Raw genomic sequence first — 18,114 nt, forward strand, 5'->3', positions numbered from 1 at the left:
CTTAGAATCGAGAAGTATTAAGACCGCTAGGCCATCAAATTCAGTGGAAGCTATGGGAGGAATTCAGCTCTCAAATTAAGACATCTAAACCTAAGTGCCTGCACAGACATGCCTATATATCAGTTGGTTGCCTGAGCTCCCAATGCAGCTAATAAAGACCGAAGCTCATACAGTCAGGAGGGCTATTCAGACCTCTCTGAATCAGCCACCTACTCTTGTCCAGCTGAATAGCTTTTTCGGCTCTACTGACTACAGATTGATGAGGAACCTGGAGTAAGACTTAGATACCTAAGTGTCTAGTGCCCTTGTAAGCACTGTTGGTTATCCCATCTGGCCTCCAGAAGAATGTGGACACCCGTAAGTGAAGTCCCAGGCAAGTATCTTAGCACCTCCAGTGGGCCCAGATGTCTCCATCAGGTAAATGACTCCCACCACCACTACGATTAGTGCTTAAACACGTAGGTGAAATGTTGGCACTTATATGTATACATCCACATCTCAGCATGTATCTTTCTGAGCCAAGTACCACATGAAATGCCCTCTCCTCTCGTCCCATAAGATACTTCAGTATCAAGCCTGTGGATATAAGAGACACAAGTCTAGATACAAGAGAATATTCTCAAATCATTAGCATTTTGATTGACAGTTGCTCTTGCTCCAGTACAACTAGCTATCCAGATTATATCACACAACAAAAAAATTTGGTGTATCTAAACACTTCCTTCATCTATTGATTACCAGACCATTCTCATACATTATAAACTAGAGAAGATGCAATTACATGGAAAATCCTGAGAAAATAAAGTAACTTGTCCCACAAAAGCTGTTTGAGAGAAAGTTGGTATTTGATCCTCTCTTAGATTGTATCATCAGGTATTGTAAAAATGGTGGAATATATCAGTATTTATACTTCATGAAAAAAGATTTTGCTTTAGTTCACCGAGAGAAAAAAAAATTACTTTTATACAGACTAAAAGAATACACATATATGCTGTGAAAAAGAAGCATACCCAGACAATTTTTGAGGGGATTTTTTTTCAAAACAGTATGAAATTGCATATCCTGTGGCTTAAAAATATATCATTTCAGTTTAACGACAATCAAGATTTAGCTTACTGTACATAAAAGAGAATGTCCAAGAAACAAAACTTCATTAGAGAAAAACATCTTTCACTTGTTAATAAAGCTGTATAATTTTTTTTCTCTTAGCAATCTGTGCCATAAAAGTCATACTGTGTACTTTTCAGAGAATGTAAAAATTTTTCAGCCAGTGACTTTCAGACTCTGTTTGTCTGTAATGGGGAAACAATTCAGTCACAATTCAACCAACAATGCACTTAATATTCTTCCTATTAAAGCTGAGAAAAATCACAAGAAAATACTAAAAAATCAAAAATTACATTGAGTAAAAGTGACAAAAAACACATCTGTGATTTAGGAGCATATGGCTTTTTCCTTATTTTTTAAACGCAATGACATTGAAAGCTGCTAACTAAGATATGTCCAAAACAGGATTTCTTGAAGTTTTTACTTACAACAAAACTAAAATTGAAATTATTCTTAAAATAATCATAGAATGGTTTAGGTTGGAAGGGACCTTCAAGATCATCAAGTTCCAACCCCCCTGCCATGGGCAGGGACACCTCCCACTAGACCAGGTTGCTCAAAGCCCCATCCAGCCTGGCCTCGAACTCCTCCAGGGATGGGGCAGCCACAGCTTCACTGGGCAACCTGTGCCAGTGCCTCACCACCTTCAAAGTGAAAAATTCCTTCCTAATATTTAATCTAAATCTACCTTCTTCCAGTTTGAAGTCATCACCCCTTGTCCTATCATTAAGTGCCCTTGTAAAAACTGGAAGGCTACTATAAGGTGTCCCCGGTGCCTTCTCTTCTCCAGGCTGAACAACCCCAACTCTTTCAGCCTCTCCTCATAGGAGAGGTGCTCCAGCCCTCGGATCATCAGTGAAAATGAAAAACGTTGGTTAATAACATGGTAGATTATTTGATTAGGAAGTAGCACAAACAAAAGGGAGAAGACATCCATTGCATGTTTGAGGAAGCTAATAGTGTAAGTTTAATGACTGAATTACGTATGCTGAAACATTATCTTCCAAGTAAAACATCACTTTCCCTCCATCGCCAAATTCGATTATTTATTTTTTTTTTACCAAGTCCAAACTCCAGTGAGGTAATGGTTTTGACAAAAGGCAATGCAAGGCTAAAACATGTTGGGAACTATCTAGCAGAGATGAACATATGAGGGATATACACTTCCCAAGGAAGAAATTCATTCGTTTCAAAGGAATAACGATGATTGTTTCAAGCAGCTCTACTGCAATAGCAAGAGTAGAAACCTGTTAATAGCTGTGCTGGAACTTTTCCCATTGCCTAAGCAAACTGTTCCCCTCATTTTGTGCCAAAATATATTTGACCATAAATCTAATAATACAAGGTGAAATAGACTGGGCTGTGTGCAGGAAATTTTGAAGCGATTATACCTCCAAGGGATTCTTAGCCATCATGTGCCTACATGAGACGTTCAGAAGGTCTCCCTAACACAGGCTGGCCTAGGCCCACTCCTCCACCAGGTCCGTAATGAAGTAAGAACAGTTTTCTTTGGCAGCATGCCTTGTGCCCAAATTCTCTTCAATATCCAGGGAAGGGGACGGGCAAACCAAAGTTTTTCCTAAAAGGACAAACAAACATGGTGGGAAGGATATGGTGTGATGACAAGCAGACCTTCACATTGCAGTCTAGTTAATCCCTAAAAAGATGTCCTTGCCTTATTGCTATAAATATTGTCAGGAAAGGACAACATAAGGACCGTTGCTGTTCGAAAACCAGAGAAGCCTTTACCAGCAATTAGGAGCAGGTTGAGAGGAGAATTTTAGGAACGTGTGTGTTTTGGTTTTCAAGTTTCACTGTTGTGTTTTGGTGTTCTTGTCAGCAAGTTAGACAGATTTAGTTATACATGTGCAAAGTGTGAAGGCAACAGCATTATTTATCAATATTAGATGATTTTATAAATCCAGTGGCTTCTGGAAGAACACTCAGAGATGCTCCAGGCCACAATAATGCAAAGAGCTTCTGCAGAGGTGGAGAGGAAGATGGGAGGGAGGGGAGTAAAAAGAAGTGACAGTTTATATTAGAACCAAGCTAGCCTTTAAAATACATTAATTTCAATATCAATTGCAACCTACCAGAAAACATCTTTCAAAAAGGCCTGCTGTTCTCATGCATTGATGTGAAAACTGGTGACTTTACTTTCATCACATACTGCTGCTTCTTGCCAAAAAAATGGCAGCTTCCTTGGAGTAGAGTCAAAGCCAACAACTGCTACAGAAGCACTGAAACTGCAACAGTCATTTCTGTAGGATAGCTCAATTTTTGTTTGGGTTTTTCTTAGAATTTGAAAGGAAGAATATTATTGAGTGTACAACTTAATTATTTTTAAGTGGATAGAGTTTGCTCTTAGGGGAAGCTAGGTGTGCACTCAAGTAGAATAAACCATTACAAAATGACTTGCATCTCCTATTGAACATCCAGGGTGCTCAGAATCAAAAAGCCATTAAAACTAAGGAATACTGTAATGATGTAACATAAAAGCAAATGTATGCAGGTGAACACTATAACCTACCTGACCACTAACAGTCATTTCCAGGTATGTATTCATGTCTGTTATTTCTATCCTCAGACAGTTTTCTTTAATTTTTAAAGGATAGGAAGAATCCCACATTTCCTTAATAAAGAGTATGGGCTTCCATAAATAAAAACTAAGTTTAAAATTCAAACCATATGGCATAGTTATGGTGCTTAGAAGGTCAATATCTTCCAGAGAATTTGCAATTTTGAACTTCATTAACAATTCAATAATATGCTAGTTGAAAGGAAAGTCACAGCTCAACTACATAGGGCTGGAAGTCTCCTAAGATTCAAGCAAGCTGAGATTGAGCCTTTTCATATGTTAAGAAATTCAACATCAGGGCTACACACCTATTGAAGAATGTTTTCATTGTGTTATAGCCATCCTCAACTTTATTTCATGTGCACAGACAAAAGTACACATGAAGCAGGTATAACTTTAAAAATCCACGGCCAACAAAACGTTACCCTTTTCCCCAAATTATTTATTCTGTTGACGAAATACAGCAGTACATGCCATTTGAGATAACCCAAGCACCTAAGAAGTCAGTATGGGGCTGGCAGAGGTGACACAGGGCCATGACCAACCAGCACTTTCCTGAAGCAGTATTTGGCAGCCACACAAGGCATTCCTCAGTGCCCAAACTGCCACCAGACCGCCCTGTTTAGTGAGCTGCATCCCACCTTCTTTGCACACTCAAGCTGTGTGAGCTTGCACAAGGGAAGGCAGAAATACCTTGGTCCAAAAAATGCTTCCTATCCCTCAGCAACAGATTTCTTTACCCATATTAATTCTGAAATGTGCTCTAAAGAGAGATGTAAGGAATTAGCTTTCATTGGGAGATCTTGGTTGGCCCTAAATTTAAGCAAGACTCCCTTTGTAGTTAATGGAGAATAACAGGATCCTCAAGGGAATGATATATACTCGACCTATCTTAGACACCAATCATAAGTGTGATAGACATGTATGAGATAGATGAGATATAGAAGATACAGATGAGACAGACATCTCTCATGGGATGAAATGAATTACCCTCTGGAAGCACTTATTACATTCAACTGATTGTAAAGGGAGCCGAGGTTGACTAGCTGATACTTAAAGTATCTAAAAGACAGACACCCGAGTTAGAGGAGATGAAATCCACTCTTACGTTTAAATTTGATTACAAAGAATTGAGTTAGCTGACACAATACTGACCATGACTGATTACGTCCGTGCACAGAAGGACAACTCCAATTCAACATTGAGCTGCAAGGCAGCTACTGTAATTAGTTGACACGATGCTAAACACAACTCTTTTTCTAAGGCATTCAGTCAATTCATTTTTAACATGAGCAGAATTGTTTACCAGTCAAGGGATGCAGTCTCAGAAATATGCGACAGTTAAGAACAATGCATCTGAGGGTTTAATGTGAAAAAAAAACACATTGCAATTCTATTCTGGACACTTTAAAATATTAATTAATAGAAAATATTAATTCTCATTTTAAAATGGGAAATTACATATGTTCTGATGAAAACACGACTTACTGTTGAAATAAGAATTAGACTTCTGCATTGCTAAACTGAATTCTTTATTTAAAAAGCAGGACTGCATGAATTAAAAAATCAACACGTTTTGCCAATGTAAACTGACAATATTTGAAAGGTTTTTCTTTAAAATAAAATGTGACATTAAACTGTATACTGTCATAAGTTGAGTGAAGCTATCTTGATTTAAAACAGCAAAATTTCTGTTGCCATAAGGACAGACAAGGGAGTTAATACATGTATTGAAACTTTTAAATTCCAGTACAGCTTATACATATAAAGATATTTATGTAAAATAACAGGCATAGAATTATAAAGAGAAACAAGTGACAGCATTAATGCATGACTGGCATTTTATGTTTTGCTAAAGATGACTAACGAACTGAACTCCTATGGAAATATAGTGTGCCTGACATTCTCATACCAACCCAATGAGTTCATAATGATTACTGCTATTACAATGAATACAAAATTAATGAATAATAAATTAAATCCTTACAGTAAATTGATATTAGGAGGCTCTTTAAGTCATTAATTTTTTGTAACAGTCAAGTCACAATCCACAATAACCTTCTGAGAATAACAAGTTATGGATTTAATTACAGATAAAAAGAAATGTCTTCTATTAAAATGTGGGAAATTATGCCCTAAAAAATTAAAAATGGAGCAGATGTTGGAAAGCAGCAAAGAATGTTCATAAACTAAAACAATAATATTAATAAAAAAGGAAATTAGAATGTCATGTTTTTACTTGCAATGTTTTCAAAAGAAATATTCCAGGGTTAGGATAAAAGATGAACTAGCCAAGCATACTTATGAAAAGTTTGATTGGTTTGTGACATGTCAAGTGTGGAGAAACACTTTCATTTCTATACACAAAAATCTTGTCACAGGAATCAAGCTAACAATCAAAATAAATGTCATATTTAAATTTGGCAATCACTCAGGATTCATCAGAAATCTAAAACATTAAAGTGATTTTTGTTCATATCATCTTCCCAGGAATCTTCCTAGAGAAAACCCCATAGATATACGACGTTTTGAAAGTTTAAACATCCTTTGAAATAAAACATGGAAGACGTTTTAAGCAGGCCAGGACAATGATCTACCTCTGTGTGCTACCACATTTACTGTTAGAGATTCAGGAAATTTTTCTAAATAAAATAGTGAAGAATGGAAATTTAATGGAATTCCTTGTATTTTCTTATGAGTGAAGTTCAGACATGAAAAAAAAAGAATTTGAGGACTATTCAGAGAAAGACACAGTACATTTAAAAATCTGTAAAAATCATGTTTTCCTGGAGTTGGTTTCTGTATGAAATGGTTTCTCTATAACTGGTTTCACTCTCTTTTTTCTTGTTTAAATATGCACATTGCCTTCTAGATGTCTTTAACAAGCTAAAGGTGTTGAAAGAGTGCAGAGTACCTTTAAATATAAAAAGTATACACGTACTATCCAACTTAGCATGTGTAAGTATCAACACTGACAACCTCTCCTCTGTTATTGCCTGGATGAGGGTAGGGCAGGACCAGCTATAGCTTTCACATCTCTACAGGGATGTCTCCCAAACTCAGTTTTACCTCTTGTGATTCTAACCCCTAACAGTGGTTTAATGAACATGTGTGAATTGCATGTGTTTACAGAGAAGAGGAACTAGGGGGATGAAGGAAGCTCACCAGCAGTAACAGGACATTCTGTGAAAAGCTGATAGCCGTTACTAGATACACACTAAGAACCAGACTGAACTTATTCCTAGGGGTACCAGAATTTGAACTTGAAAGTACACAAGTGATAGTGAAAACATGCTCTGGACTGTCTGCTGTGTTACTAACCAGTCTGTCTGGATAGCTTCCATTTACACTTTTTTCTTTTTCTTAGTGAAGAAATCTGAGATGAAAACATCTTTTGGAATGAGAAGTCTTTGATACTTATTGCCTTCTGTCTAAAGCAAAGATTTATTTAACTGTATGGCAATATTCCACTAAGTTTGTTTAAAACAAGGGCAAGTTATAATTCATTTTGATACATATGCCTCTACACATAAATACATGCCAATTCTAACACTTATGATTGCCTGCAGTATAACAGATATCAGGATAAAACAGATATCAGTACAACAGTATAACAGAAGACAACAAATCAGAGTTCGTAAACTCTCTGATACTCTTTACCTACAAGCAACACACCAAGAAACCAATATAATGTGAAAGATGGATGCACTTACTCACATTGGCAAAGACTATCAGAGAAATGGAAGGAATATGTAGAAAAAATTGTGATAAATATGCAAACTGTATCTCATGGCCAGTTTAATAACAACAGAAGAGAATCAGCTTCCTTGTTCATATCCTCACTTCTGGAAACAGCTACCTGTACCTCTGATATTCTAGACTTCCCACACCTCCCAACTCTCAGCTCTTTTTTGTCCGCTTTGCTGACTTCAGATGTTTAGCGATCCTGTGAGAACTCTGCTGCCAGTAGGGAAAGGAGCTATGGATAGAATATGAGAGGAAAAGGGACCAGAATGGAAAAGCAGAATTGCAGGAGGGCTGAGAAAACCATTGCCAATGTTAGAATTCATCCATGAATCAGAAAACCTAAGAGGGGCATCTGATTCTTTACAGTTAAGTTAACAAAATATTAACTCACCATCAAATAATAATTGTTAACATATTTTCCTAAGGCTTATAGAAAGCATAGTACTGGGAACTGCCAAGTGAAAGCTTACTTGCTTAAAATGTCACCTAACTTTGCAAACATTATGTTGTAACATAAAATAACAGGTTCTACAGTGAGTGGATTTCTCAATTTGAAACACATTAAAAATTAACATTAAAATATTACATTATTTTATGTTAAATTAAAAGTAATCTGGTTGAATTCTCAGCTCTTAAATGGAAATAATATATGTTTGAACATGCCAATCCATTTTACAGCCAAGGGTAGCGATAACACCCAGTGTGGTTGATTTTTAGCTGCACATTTCCCATTAATGTTAATGTGAGTTTCACAGCTATATCACTGCACATGGGTAGAGAATATACCCTCAAGTTGTTAAATGGCAATGAAAGAAGAGAATGAATACATAGTGATTCCCCTGAAGAGGAAAAATGCCAAAGAAAGAAATGTCAGAAAGAATAATATAATACACAAAATCCATTCAGAGAAGGAAGGATGGGGGGGTGGGGAGGAGGAGGCACTTTCTGTTATGGGAACCCACTGTTCTGGGTTCCCTGACACAATATAACAATTGAAAAAGACTTAACAGCCTCCTATAAAAGCCCAGTCATGAAATCCAGAAGAAAAAAGCATCTTTTTCTCAATTCAAGTCTATGTTTCAGATGGACCTACTACTTTTTTAGACCAAGATTTAAAGGATTTAAAGCTTTATCTCTCTCTTTTTTTTACTTTTTTTTTTTTCTTTTTTTTTCTGTTTATCTACATGCTCTGGATTACATGTAAAGTCAAAAAGGATCAGAGGAATATTTTCATCAGTGCTGCATCCCTCTGGCTCTTTGTTGGTGACAGTTCAACAGTCTGTCTGGTAGAGCTGATCAAGGTTAAATATGATTCAGAGAAAAAAGGGTCCTTTTTAACTGCTACTACTGTGAGGTTCCACTCCAGCTCCAACTGCAGCCACCAAAACACTGCAACTTTGTCTTATCAGGTTTAGGTCTAGGATTAGGCCATTAAATCCCGACCTGCATTTCCACGGTACATACCAGTCTGCCCAAAACCATTACTTTTTGAAGGTTTGCATTCTTTCTCCGTGTATGGTAATAATTTCATGGTCACCATATACCTATTGTAGGTATTTCAATTCAAGAACCAAAATCAGAGGGAACAAACAGTTAAATATGTGTGAAATCACTGCAGACACAAGGTCCTAGCTGGGGTTTGGAAGTGCAGCTGAACGCCTTGAGTTCCTCTGAAAAATTCCCTATTTATCTTTTTCTGTCTTTTATACATATATACATGCACAGACTCTCCGTAGCACAAAGAATAGCACGTCACGGGAGAAGAGTCCGTTTTAGTTTAGCTGCATAAAAGCAAGAATACAACAACATGAAGAGGCAGTCAACATTATAAAACAAATGATACTTTTTATAAAAATCTTAGTTGTTTTAATATATTTATTTGGGCCAGGATTGCTTATTTTCTTACATTACTCTAAAGTACTTTATCAGTTTAAAATCCATGGTAGCCATCCATTCATAGAGTATTGCTGGATTAAGTGATGTTGATAACTCCCACAAGAAAAAAGTGGAGTTTTTCGCATGCATTGAATTTTTGCAAATGAAATTTTCAGCAAAATTTTGCCGCAATATCAAGTAAAATAAATACATTTTTTCTTTTCTTTTTCTTTGATTTGCTTTTTATGATTAATATTTTTTCAATGTAAATTAGAAGTATTAGCATTAGTCATCCTGTGTATACGTGTAACCAAATACACACATATGTAATATACACATATAACGTATATGTGTGTATATATAATACTACACATCCAGATATGTGTATATAAATATATATTTCATTTGTACCACAATTTCCATTTTCCCATATTTCTCCAATTTCACATCATATGCTTACTCCTAAGCATCCACTTAGCCAATTTTCTAAACTATGATAAACGAAATTACTCTGCATTATTAGTTTACTTACTCTGCATTATTAGTTCACTTATGCTCAGCACAAAACTACAGTGAAAACTGGTTTCCACAACTTCTAATTACAAAACATTAGCTACCTGAGTCTTCTCCAGCTGAGCAGATTAGCATAGATCATCTCTGCTGACAGCTTTGACCTTCACTCCAGCAAACACTTGTCAAAATGCCAAAAGTAATTACCTGGCTGTTTAGGAAGGAGTAATGGGGTGTTGCTACCTACCTTTTCTTGTTACTGATCTAAAATGTCTATAAAACTTTGCCAAGAGGCACCCTCTGGATTTTGGCATACACATTTTTTTCTCATCTGTCTGTCTTTTTCTTTCTTTTTCTTTTTTTTTTTTTTTTTTTTTTAAATAGAGTATCAAATATTAGCTATATGATCTCCTACCAGCCAATCCCATCACAATTCTGGGGGGCAGGCTAAATAACCCACCAGACAGATCTTCCAACAAAAATGATTTTACAATTGCTGTCATCCTGATTTTGTTGGACTAGAAACAAAAAAGCAGAAGCACCACCACAGGAACAAATAACCATAATTATACAATAGAAGACCATACTGTCTATCCTCTGAATTCTCCTAAAAAACCATTATGTTATAGCTTTTTTGTTTCCTTTTCATAAACAGCAAGCCTTTTTTCCTACTTGTATTTCATATTTACAATCAAGAAAATAGAGGCAGAGAGAATTTACAGGTCCTTCTTGAAAATCTATGGCTCAATTAAATCCAGCACGTCTTTTGGCTTCAGCAACATAAAGCCATACAATTTCTCTTAATCCAGAATGTTCAAATTTATAGAAAATATCTTCCAAAGAGAACAAAGGGATTTAACATGTTTTCCTGAAGACTAGACAATACTAGGAAGATTAACTATTTGGGGATTATTACAATGGTCATTAATCTCTAAATCCTGCGTACACTTTTTGTCAGACAATGGAAAACATCCTCTCCAAATAAGAACAAGATTAAAGATCTATAAATCTGACTCCGTCTTATCTTACATGTCAGAATTGATATCTGGAGTTCAGGAAAGCTCAGGAAAAAAACCTTTCCTCTGACCATAGATAGTCCAGAAAACAAAATTCATGAACATCAAATCACTTGCCTTGTAGTCACAACATTCCCTTACAATTGTGCAGGCTATCAGGTGGCAGCAGCAGCTGCTGAAGTTGCCTTCAATCCATAGCAGAAAGACTATTCCAAATGAAGGCAATGTTAAAATACAGGACTGAATACTGCTGACAAGTGTGCCCTTGTGAGTACCGCCAACAAACTTCTCTTATCTTCACAAACTCTCCCAAATAATTCCTTGTCCCATTGTCAAGAGCTTATTATTTCCCCTCTCAGATATATTCCTCCAGGAGCTATCAGTAGCAGAAGGTCATGCAAGTGGCTATTTTCAAGAGAGATGACACGTGATTCCTCTGCATCTCCTAACTAAGCCTTTGTCAGCCAAAAGCTCTCCACCTGCCCTTTTATCCCAGGTCATGTTTGTGCCTCCTTCCCAAGATGTCATCCCATAAATCATGTTCTACTGAGAGAATAGATTGCTACCAGGTTTGGGTCAGCAGCCCCTACTCACTGTTACCAAAACACTGTGCTTCTGGAGAAGTGCCTTTTCGTGTTATTACTTTTCTCCAGCAAAAAGGGATGACAGCCTGATTTGAAGATGACTCTGTATGTAATTGATTTTGTGTTTATTCTTGTGCTTTAAATAACAGTTATTTCTCATAGAGCCCTGAAGTAGCACTGCTTTCCCTCACAATTTTTTATTATTTGGTTCATATGAAAGCTATCACTTACAATCACAAGATCGCTAATCATCTAATTTCATATATTAAAAATAGGATATTTAGTTACATCAGATTACGAACATTTTCCTGTTTGTACCAACCAAAATAGAACGTAATCCCCTGTTCCTCATGGTGCTTGGTGCTTATTTGCATGCATAGTTTGAAATTGTTAGGTTTATCTTGTTGTTCCACGTTTTGAAAAGTTATAATCAATCTGTCTAATGGGTGGAAAAAATGTACTGACTGTTCTTTTCCAGGTAAAGGCTGGATTACAATACCATCTGACCTAAATTAGGGTTTCTTTAATCCCCTTATTTATGCTTACCTACAAAGTTACATATTCACCGAAAAATATTGGATCAGTCTACGTATTCTTTACATAAAAGCTACCTTTTATGTACCTGCCTTAAGAGATTTCTTCTTACTGTAACATTCCTAAATAATTTGTTTTAATATGCTTAGGATCTGCTGTAAACAATTTCTTAAGTGTACTTCACTAAAATATATAAAAATTTATTAAAGGACTAAAACATTTAAAGATGTCTGGAATTGGAAGTATTATTGTTGTATATGTCATATTGCTTATATATTTCCACTTTCCTGGAAAATCTGTTGCTTATCATAAAAATGCTAAATAGAAGCAATTTTGCTAAATAATATGATGAAATATGACATTAAGCAGGTTGTCTTGGGTTTGGGGATTTCTGCTTGCTTTGCGTTGAATTAGAATGAAATTTAGTTCGCAAATATTTTAGTATAGGGACTTTTGGATACCATGTTCACAGTGGGACCCCATAGTACTGCTGCTACACAAAAATTTATACCGCTTCGCTTCAATCACACATCCTCAGTGCTATGGACTTCAGTGCAGCTATTTTTTGATTTACATCAGCTGAAAACAGTCCTTTTAAAATGTAGACGTCAAATTGAAACATCTATGGACGGAAATATGTAGCAAGTTTATTATGGAAAAAGACTTTTCACTTTCATAGTAAAAAATGTATTGGGAGATTTCTTGGACTTGAAAGAAAACCATTTTGCACTTCAACTACACGGCGGTTTCACCTTGTAGTACCAGCTGTAGGTGTGAGCAAGCTGACTGCAAGAATTTTGTTGTTTAATAATATTACACCTGCTAATATTTATCAAACTCGAAATCTTTGTAAATTTACCTAATCTTAAATTAATTTTGAATTCTTAAAGAGCTTTGAACATGTTACCAAAGGACAATGTGAATGAAGGACACTTAAGTACAAGAAATCAGAATTTTCACCAGAAGGTTTTAAAAGATCTGGCAACAGAAAAAATATTTTTGAATATGTTGCCAAGCAGGTAGTACAAGAAGATCCCAAAAGCTTTCCACTGTACTAAATTCTACAACTGAATTCAACCTGACTTCAACCAATCTCCCTGGATTTATCTGCCATACTTATGTATGGCAGTCCTACCATTAACAATATCTATAAGTTTCTGTGGATATTAGTGACAGCTTTCTCTCACCTACCTTAAGCCACCTATGATAAGTGCCAGTTCATACAATATATCTTTTTTCTTTGAATGTAGAGGCAATCTGGGCAACCAGTTTTGACTAAATGCCTAACATTTAGACAGCTGCAACAGGGTTAGATGAATTCTACCCTCACTATTGCAACACATTTAGTTATACTACCGGAGGGCTCTTTAAAAAAGTCAACTGTAAAATCACTATTAACCTTTAAACCATGACATAAATAACTTTAACAGAACACTTATTTTTACCTGTCTTCAAAGGCCTGCCTATAGATTTCAGAAAATGCAACTAACAGAAACACATGAGTAGCTGCAAATCAACCTTCGCGGTTATATATTTTTCTAAGCTTCAATTCTGGTCTTTCCAATGAACCTTTGATAGAACTGTCTGGTTCAGGTATCAACTACACCAGTGGTGTCTTTCTCTTTATTTTAGTTTAATACAAATCTTATTGTTTTTCTATGAATAGGTCTTTAAAAAGACGCATCGGCATGTAATGACATGAAGCATCATTGCTTTAATTAAAGAACATTGGCTACATAATGCTACTTAGCTCTTGTTTTTCTCCCCAATTCTATAAAATGATTAACTAGCTTTAGAGTTCCCAATAGTTAAGAAGCTTGATTTAGGGGTTTATGTTGGAATAGATTACATCACCTTACAAAGTAAACAGAAGGAAGTTGTGAAGTTTTCTGTTACAACAGAAAGTGGTTTTAAAGTGAAAAGATTTATATATAAAATTACATACCTCACAGTTATTCTTAGAGGAGAGAGGTGTATGTTAAAAAAAATCCATCCTTGCTAATCACAGCAATGAATATCATAATTAGAAGGAAGTCACTGAAGAAGAACCATAACCAAAGATATTTGCTGTTCTTCAGGATTGAGGCACATTTACCAAATGGTGGCACCCATCACAACTGCTAAAACCCATTCAATTTTTCAACAGAAGAACAAGGTGGGAAGGAAATGCCATCTCAAAAATACATTAATCATTGTATCAGACATTTGGTAGTGCAGGAGACAGTTCAGATTCTGAATAATACTTCAAAAATATAATGACGTCCTTTATTCAGCAATGGAAAGGTTTGAGGAAAATACTTCAGATAGATACAGACGATACAGCAGGTGAAAGGGAATTGACCCACTACAGAAGGGTCAAAGGGGGAAAAAGGACAATGTGCACTAAGCAGGCTTGAGTAGAAGAAATCAGGATTTGCACCAAAAGACTTAAGAGAGCTAGCAACAGAAAAAGAGCTGTCAAACTTTTACATTTCACATTACAGACCAAAGAATTGTAATCCTCCTTAAACCAGGGCAACAGCAAGTGAAATCAGATGGACCTCACAGCCTCCTGGCTATGTTGTTTAAAGTTTCTGACACACAAGCTGTCAGTTCACTTCAAAGATGAACTTCAAATTATTCATAGACACACCCTTTCTTACTGTCTCGGAGAGAAAGGACACCTAGTTTCATAGTCTACAAATATCTAGATAGAGGGAAGGAATTCAGCCATAGACTTTCATCTTGTTCTGTTCACTTCATCACAGCTGAATTACGAATCTGACAATGAGTGGCCAATGAATACTTTCAAAACAACTGTCATTGTTCGCGGTTGTGGGCTAGAAAATCAAACCAAGACACTGTGCCAGCATGGACGTGTTTTTGATTCAAGCAAAAAAGTTCATCTTTCTGAGACTTCTCACAATACATACAAAGCCTATGCCAAAAATCAACAAGACAACCAAGGCAGGTTATAGCCATTTAGGAAGATCAAGGACTTCTTAGAGAAGAGGAAGACTTTTTAACCAGAAATTGAAGTTTCCTGCTTCTGATGACATGGAATTCATATCTCCTGCACTGACGGTCACCACAAAAAAGAAGATGGATATTGCCATTACCAAAGCAACACAATGGACATTGCCAAGTTTCATTACGTCAGCAACAGAAGCAATACAAAGAATGATAAATTCCTAGATTTCACTTAGTTAAGTGAATTTATCATGAGAAGAGTTTCTAGCAATTAACCAACAATGGACTAAAAAGCATCAAAGGCCAGACAGTGTTTAATCACAAGCTGAAATAACCAGAGAGAGAAAATCACAGTATTCTGAACACACTTCATTAAACGATGTTTCCCCCATTTTGTACAAATACCTCTGTGAGACCACGATGTTTTTAAGACATGGGTCAGCGATATCTATTCTAAACATGCTTTTAAATAAATACATGGATAGCTAAATAAAACTTTGCATAATCTTACTCTCGCAGTTGATGATTCCTCATTGTTCTGTTGTTCTTTCTCCTAGTCTCCCTTCTCTACATTTTTATATACTTATGTATACACATTACATGTAGCTTTATTATATGAAGATACAGAGTTATATTATATGAAGATAAATCTGAAGACAGTTCTCTCCGTTTTGTTCTCCTGAGAACTTTTCTTGCTAATAACGGATAATAATATAGAGTTATCATGTTTCTGTCAACAATGCTGGTATGGTCAATATTTATTGGCTAGAGAGCAGAGTGAGCCTCTGCAGCGTTCCTAGAAATGAACAGACAATTTAAGTTGCATACCAGATCCTCATCAATTGATTCTCTAATGCTGAGTAAATTATCTTCCCTCTGTGCCTTTTTTGGACGAATTTCAGAGCATGAAATTAAGAAAAGTGCAAACTTTACAGAGGCATTCCATAAATGTGCCTTCTATTACACTTATTTCTCTTATGCAGCAAACTGGAAAGATAACCCCCCTTGACCAATAAATAGAGGGTGACTTTTCATGACTAGAATGAATACAAGAAACAGTCATATAAATCAATATTTTAGACTTACATCTGATTTGCTAAAAGTTGAAATGTATATTTCAATTATACTGAATGCTGATACAAACAATTGCTGCAGCCAAAAACCAAACCTAAGCATTATAGCTTTAACCGATCATTTGTACTTTCATAGTTAAGTCTTTTAAAATATATTTCAAAGTGGATATTTGCAACACTGAATTTATAAGGAAACCAAAATATGCTCATGTCAGAGTCTCATCCCTTTTTAACAGGGCCCAGATTCAATGTCTGACATAACTGCGATTCTGATGAAGAATCACTTAAGAAGTGGGAGCAATAAAGAGATTTCTGCAGTGACTGTGTAAGGCAGTTTCCTCATCAGTATTTCCAAAGTTGAAAAAGAACCTGGAATCATTTTTTTTTAATGCAGGCAGGGTGCTTCACTGTCTGACATGGCTTTGAAATTTAAATTTCTTGGTCATTCTTCAGAAAATTCTGTATTTCAAGCCTCCTAACCATCCAAGGTCATTAAAGGTTTTTAAGGTGTGATGAGAACTAAGAGCCTTTGAAATTAGACCACTGATTTAGATACTTAAGCCTACACGTTTAGAAGAGTAAGTTTTAACGCCTATAAATACAGCTCAGACCTGCCTAGCAAAAGAAACATATCAGAGGCAGAATAAGGCATAAACACCTTCCTCACCAACTGAATCCAGGGTCACTAATACGACAGGCCATTTAGCCATCCTAATTTAGATAAAATCTATGACATCTTGGACCACTCCAAACCAATAAGGCACCATCAGCTTAAATCACTAGACAAGGTAAGTTAATTCTAAGGGTTTTGAAGTGCCCTTTTCATCTCAAAAGGACTGCTTAATGCTAAAAGCTAAGGATCATGTTTTGCCTGTTTAGAGCTGCCAATTTTAGCAAAAATATTCAGTTTCAATGTCAAAAAGTTCTATTGCAACATTTGTTGCCATGGATATTTCACCACAGCTGGGACACGACCAAAATTTGTAGGTGTCAAATCTCAAAATCTGTAAGTTCACAAATTTAATAATTTGCAGTAGTTTAAAACTGCTAAGGAATTCTATATGCACTTTTTTTTTTAATCTATTCCAGTACTTTTGAGGATGTATCGTTATTCAAGTTAGCTTGCTATACAGTTAAATTTTAACAATAATATAGTATTTTTGCATTTGTGGGGTTTTTTTTTCAGTGGAATTAATTTTTCAATGCATTTTTTGCAGAATTTGAAAGCTGGCAGAGAAATGATTTTTAGACAAGAAGGCTATATGACTCAATACCCGACTCTCTAAGTCATGATTACTTGTCCCTATCAAACCATGCATATTGTGAAAATGCAGGTTTCACCAGCAGCAAAACAGAAAAGTAAAAAAACCCCAAAGAACAAAAACCAAAACCAAACCAAATCAATAGCTTAACTACGAGTTAGGGGAATTAAAAAAAAAAAAAAAGTTGAAAATTTTTTTTGATAGTCTACTATATCTTCAAAATCCAAATTAAAAAAAAAAAAAAAGAAATTAAGATTTCTGACTTGCCCTCACGGTGTGTATCACAACATACCTTAGACGCAAGAACCTGCACACAAGACCTATTTATTTGCTAATATCTGGTTATGCATTGCCTTCTCCTGTGCTATCTGTCCCCTGTCACTAATATGACTACTCTATGCATGCAACCCTTTGCTCTTCAGTCTACAGTTTTTATAACACCTAAAATGTTGCATTTTAATACAATACCAAAAAAGTAAGCTTGATTCTAACTAGTAAAAGGCTGCAGCTATACATAAGCAAATGCTTTTATTTCATTTTGGCAATGCTGAGCATCTATGCACAAGACTTCTCTCCTACATCTCTTTTTCATGTGTGCAGTATTTATATGATCATTACAGCAACCTGATGCTAGAATTCTATGCTTGGAAACTTAAGAAGTTTCCTCTTTTCTAATTATCACTGTTACTACATATGTCTTTGCATAAACAGTGGGATTCTGGAGTACCTATAAAGCAAATGCATTGCTCGTTACTATACTGACTATATTGCAATTTTACATAGATAGAGTTATCTTACTGATAATTGTTCTCTGCTAGATTTCTCCTAACCTTTAAACTGAAGAGAAATGAAATCCACATTCATTTGTCTAAACTATGT

Source organism: Charadrius vociferus, unplaced genomic scaffold (genome assembly GCF_000708025.1).
Source record: "Charadrius vociferus isolate BGI_N301 unplaced genomic scaffold, ASM70802v2 scaffold255, whole genome shotgun sequence".
Lineage (NCBI taxonomy): Eukaryota > Metazoa > Chordata > Aves > Charadriiformes > Charadriidae > Charadrius > Charadrius vociferus.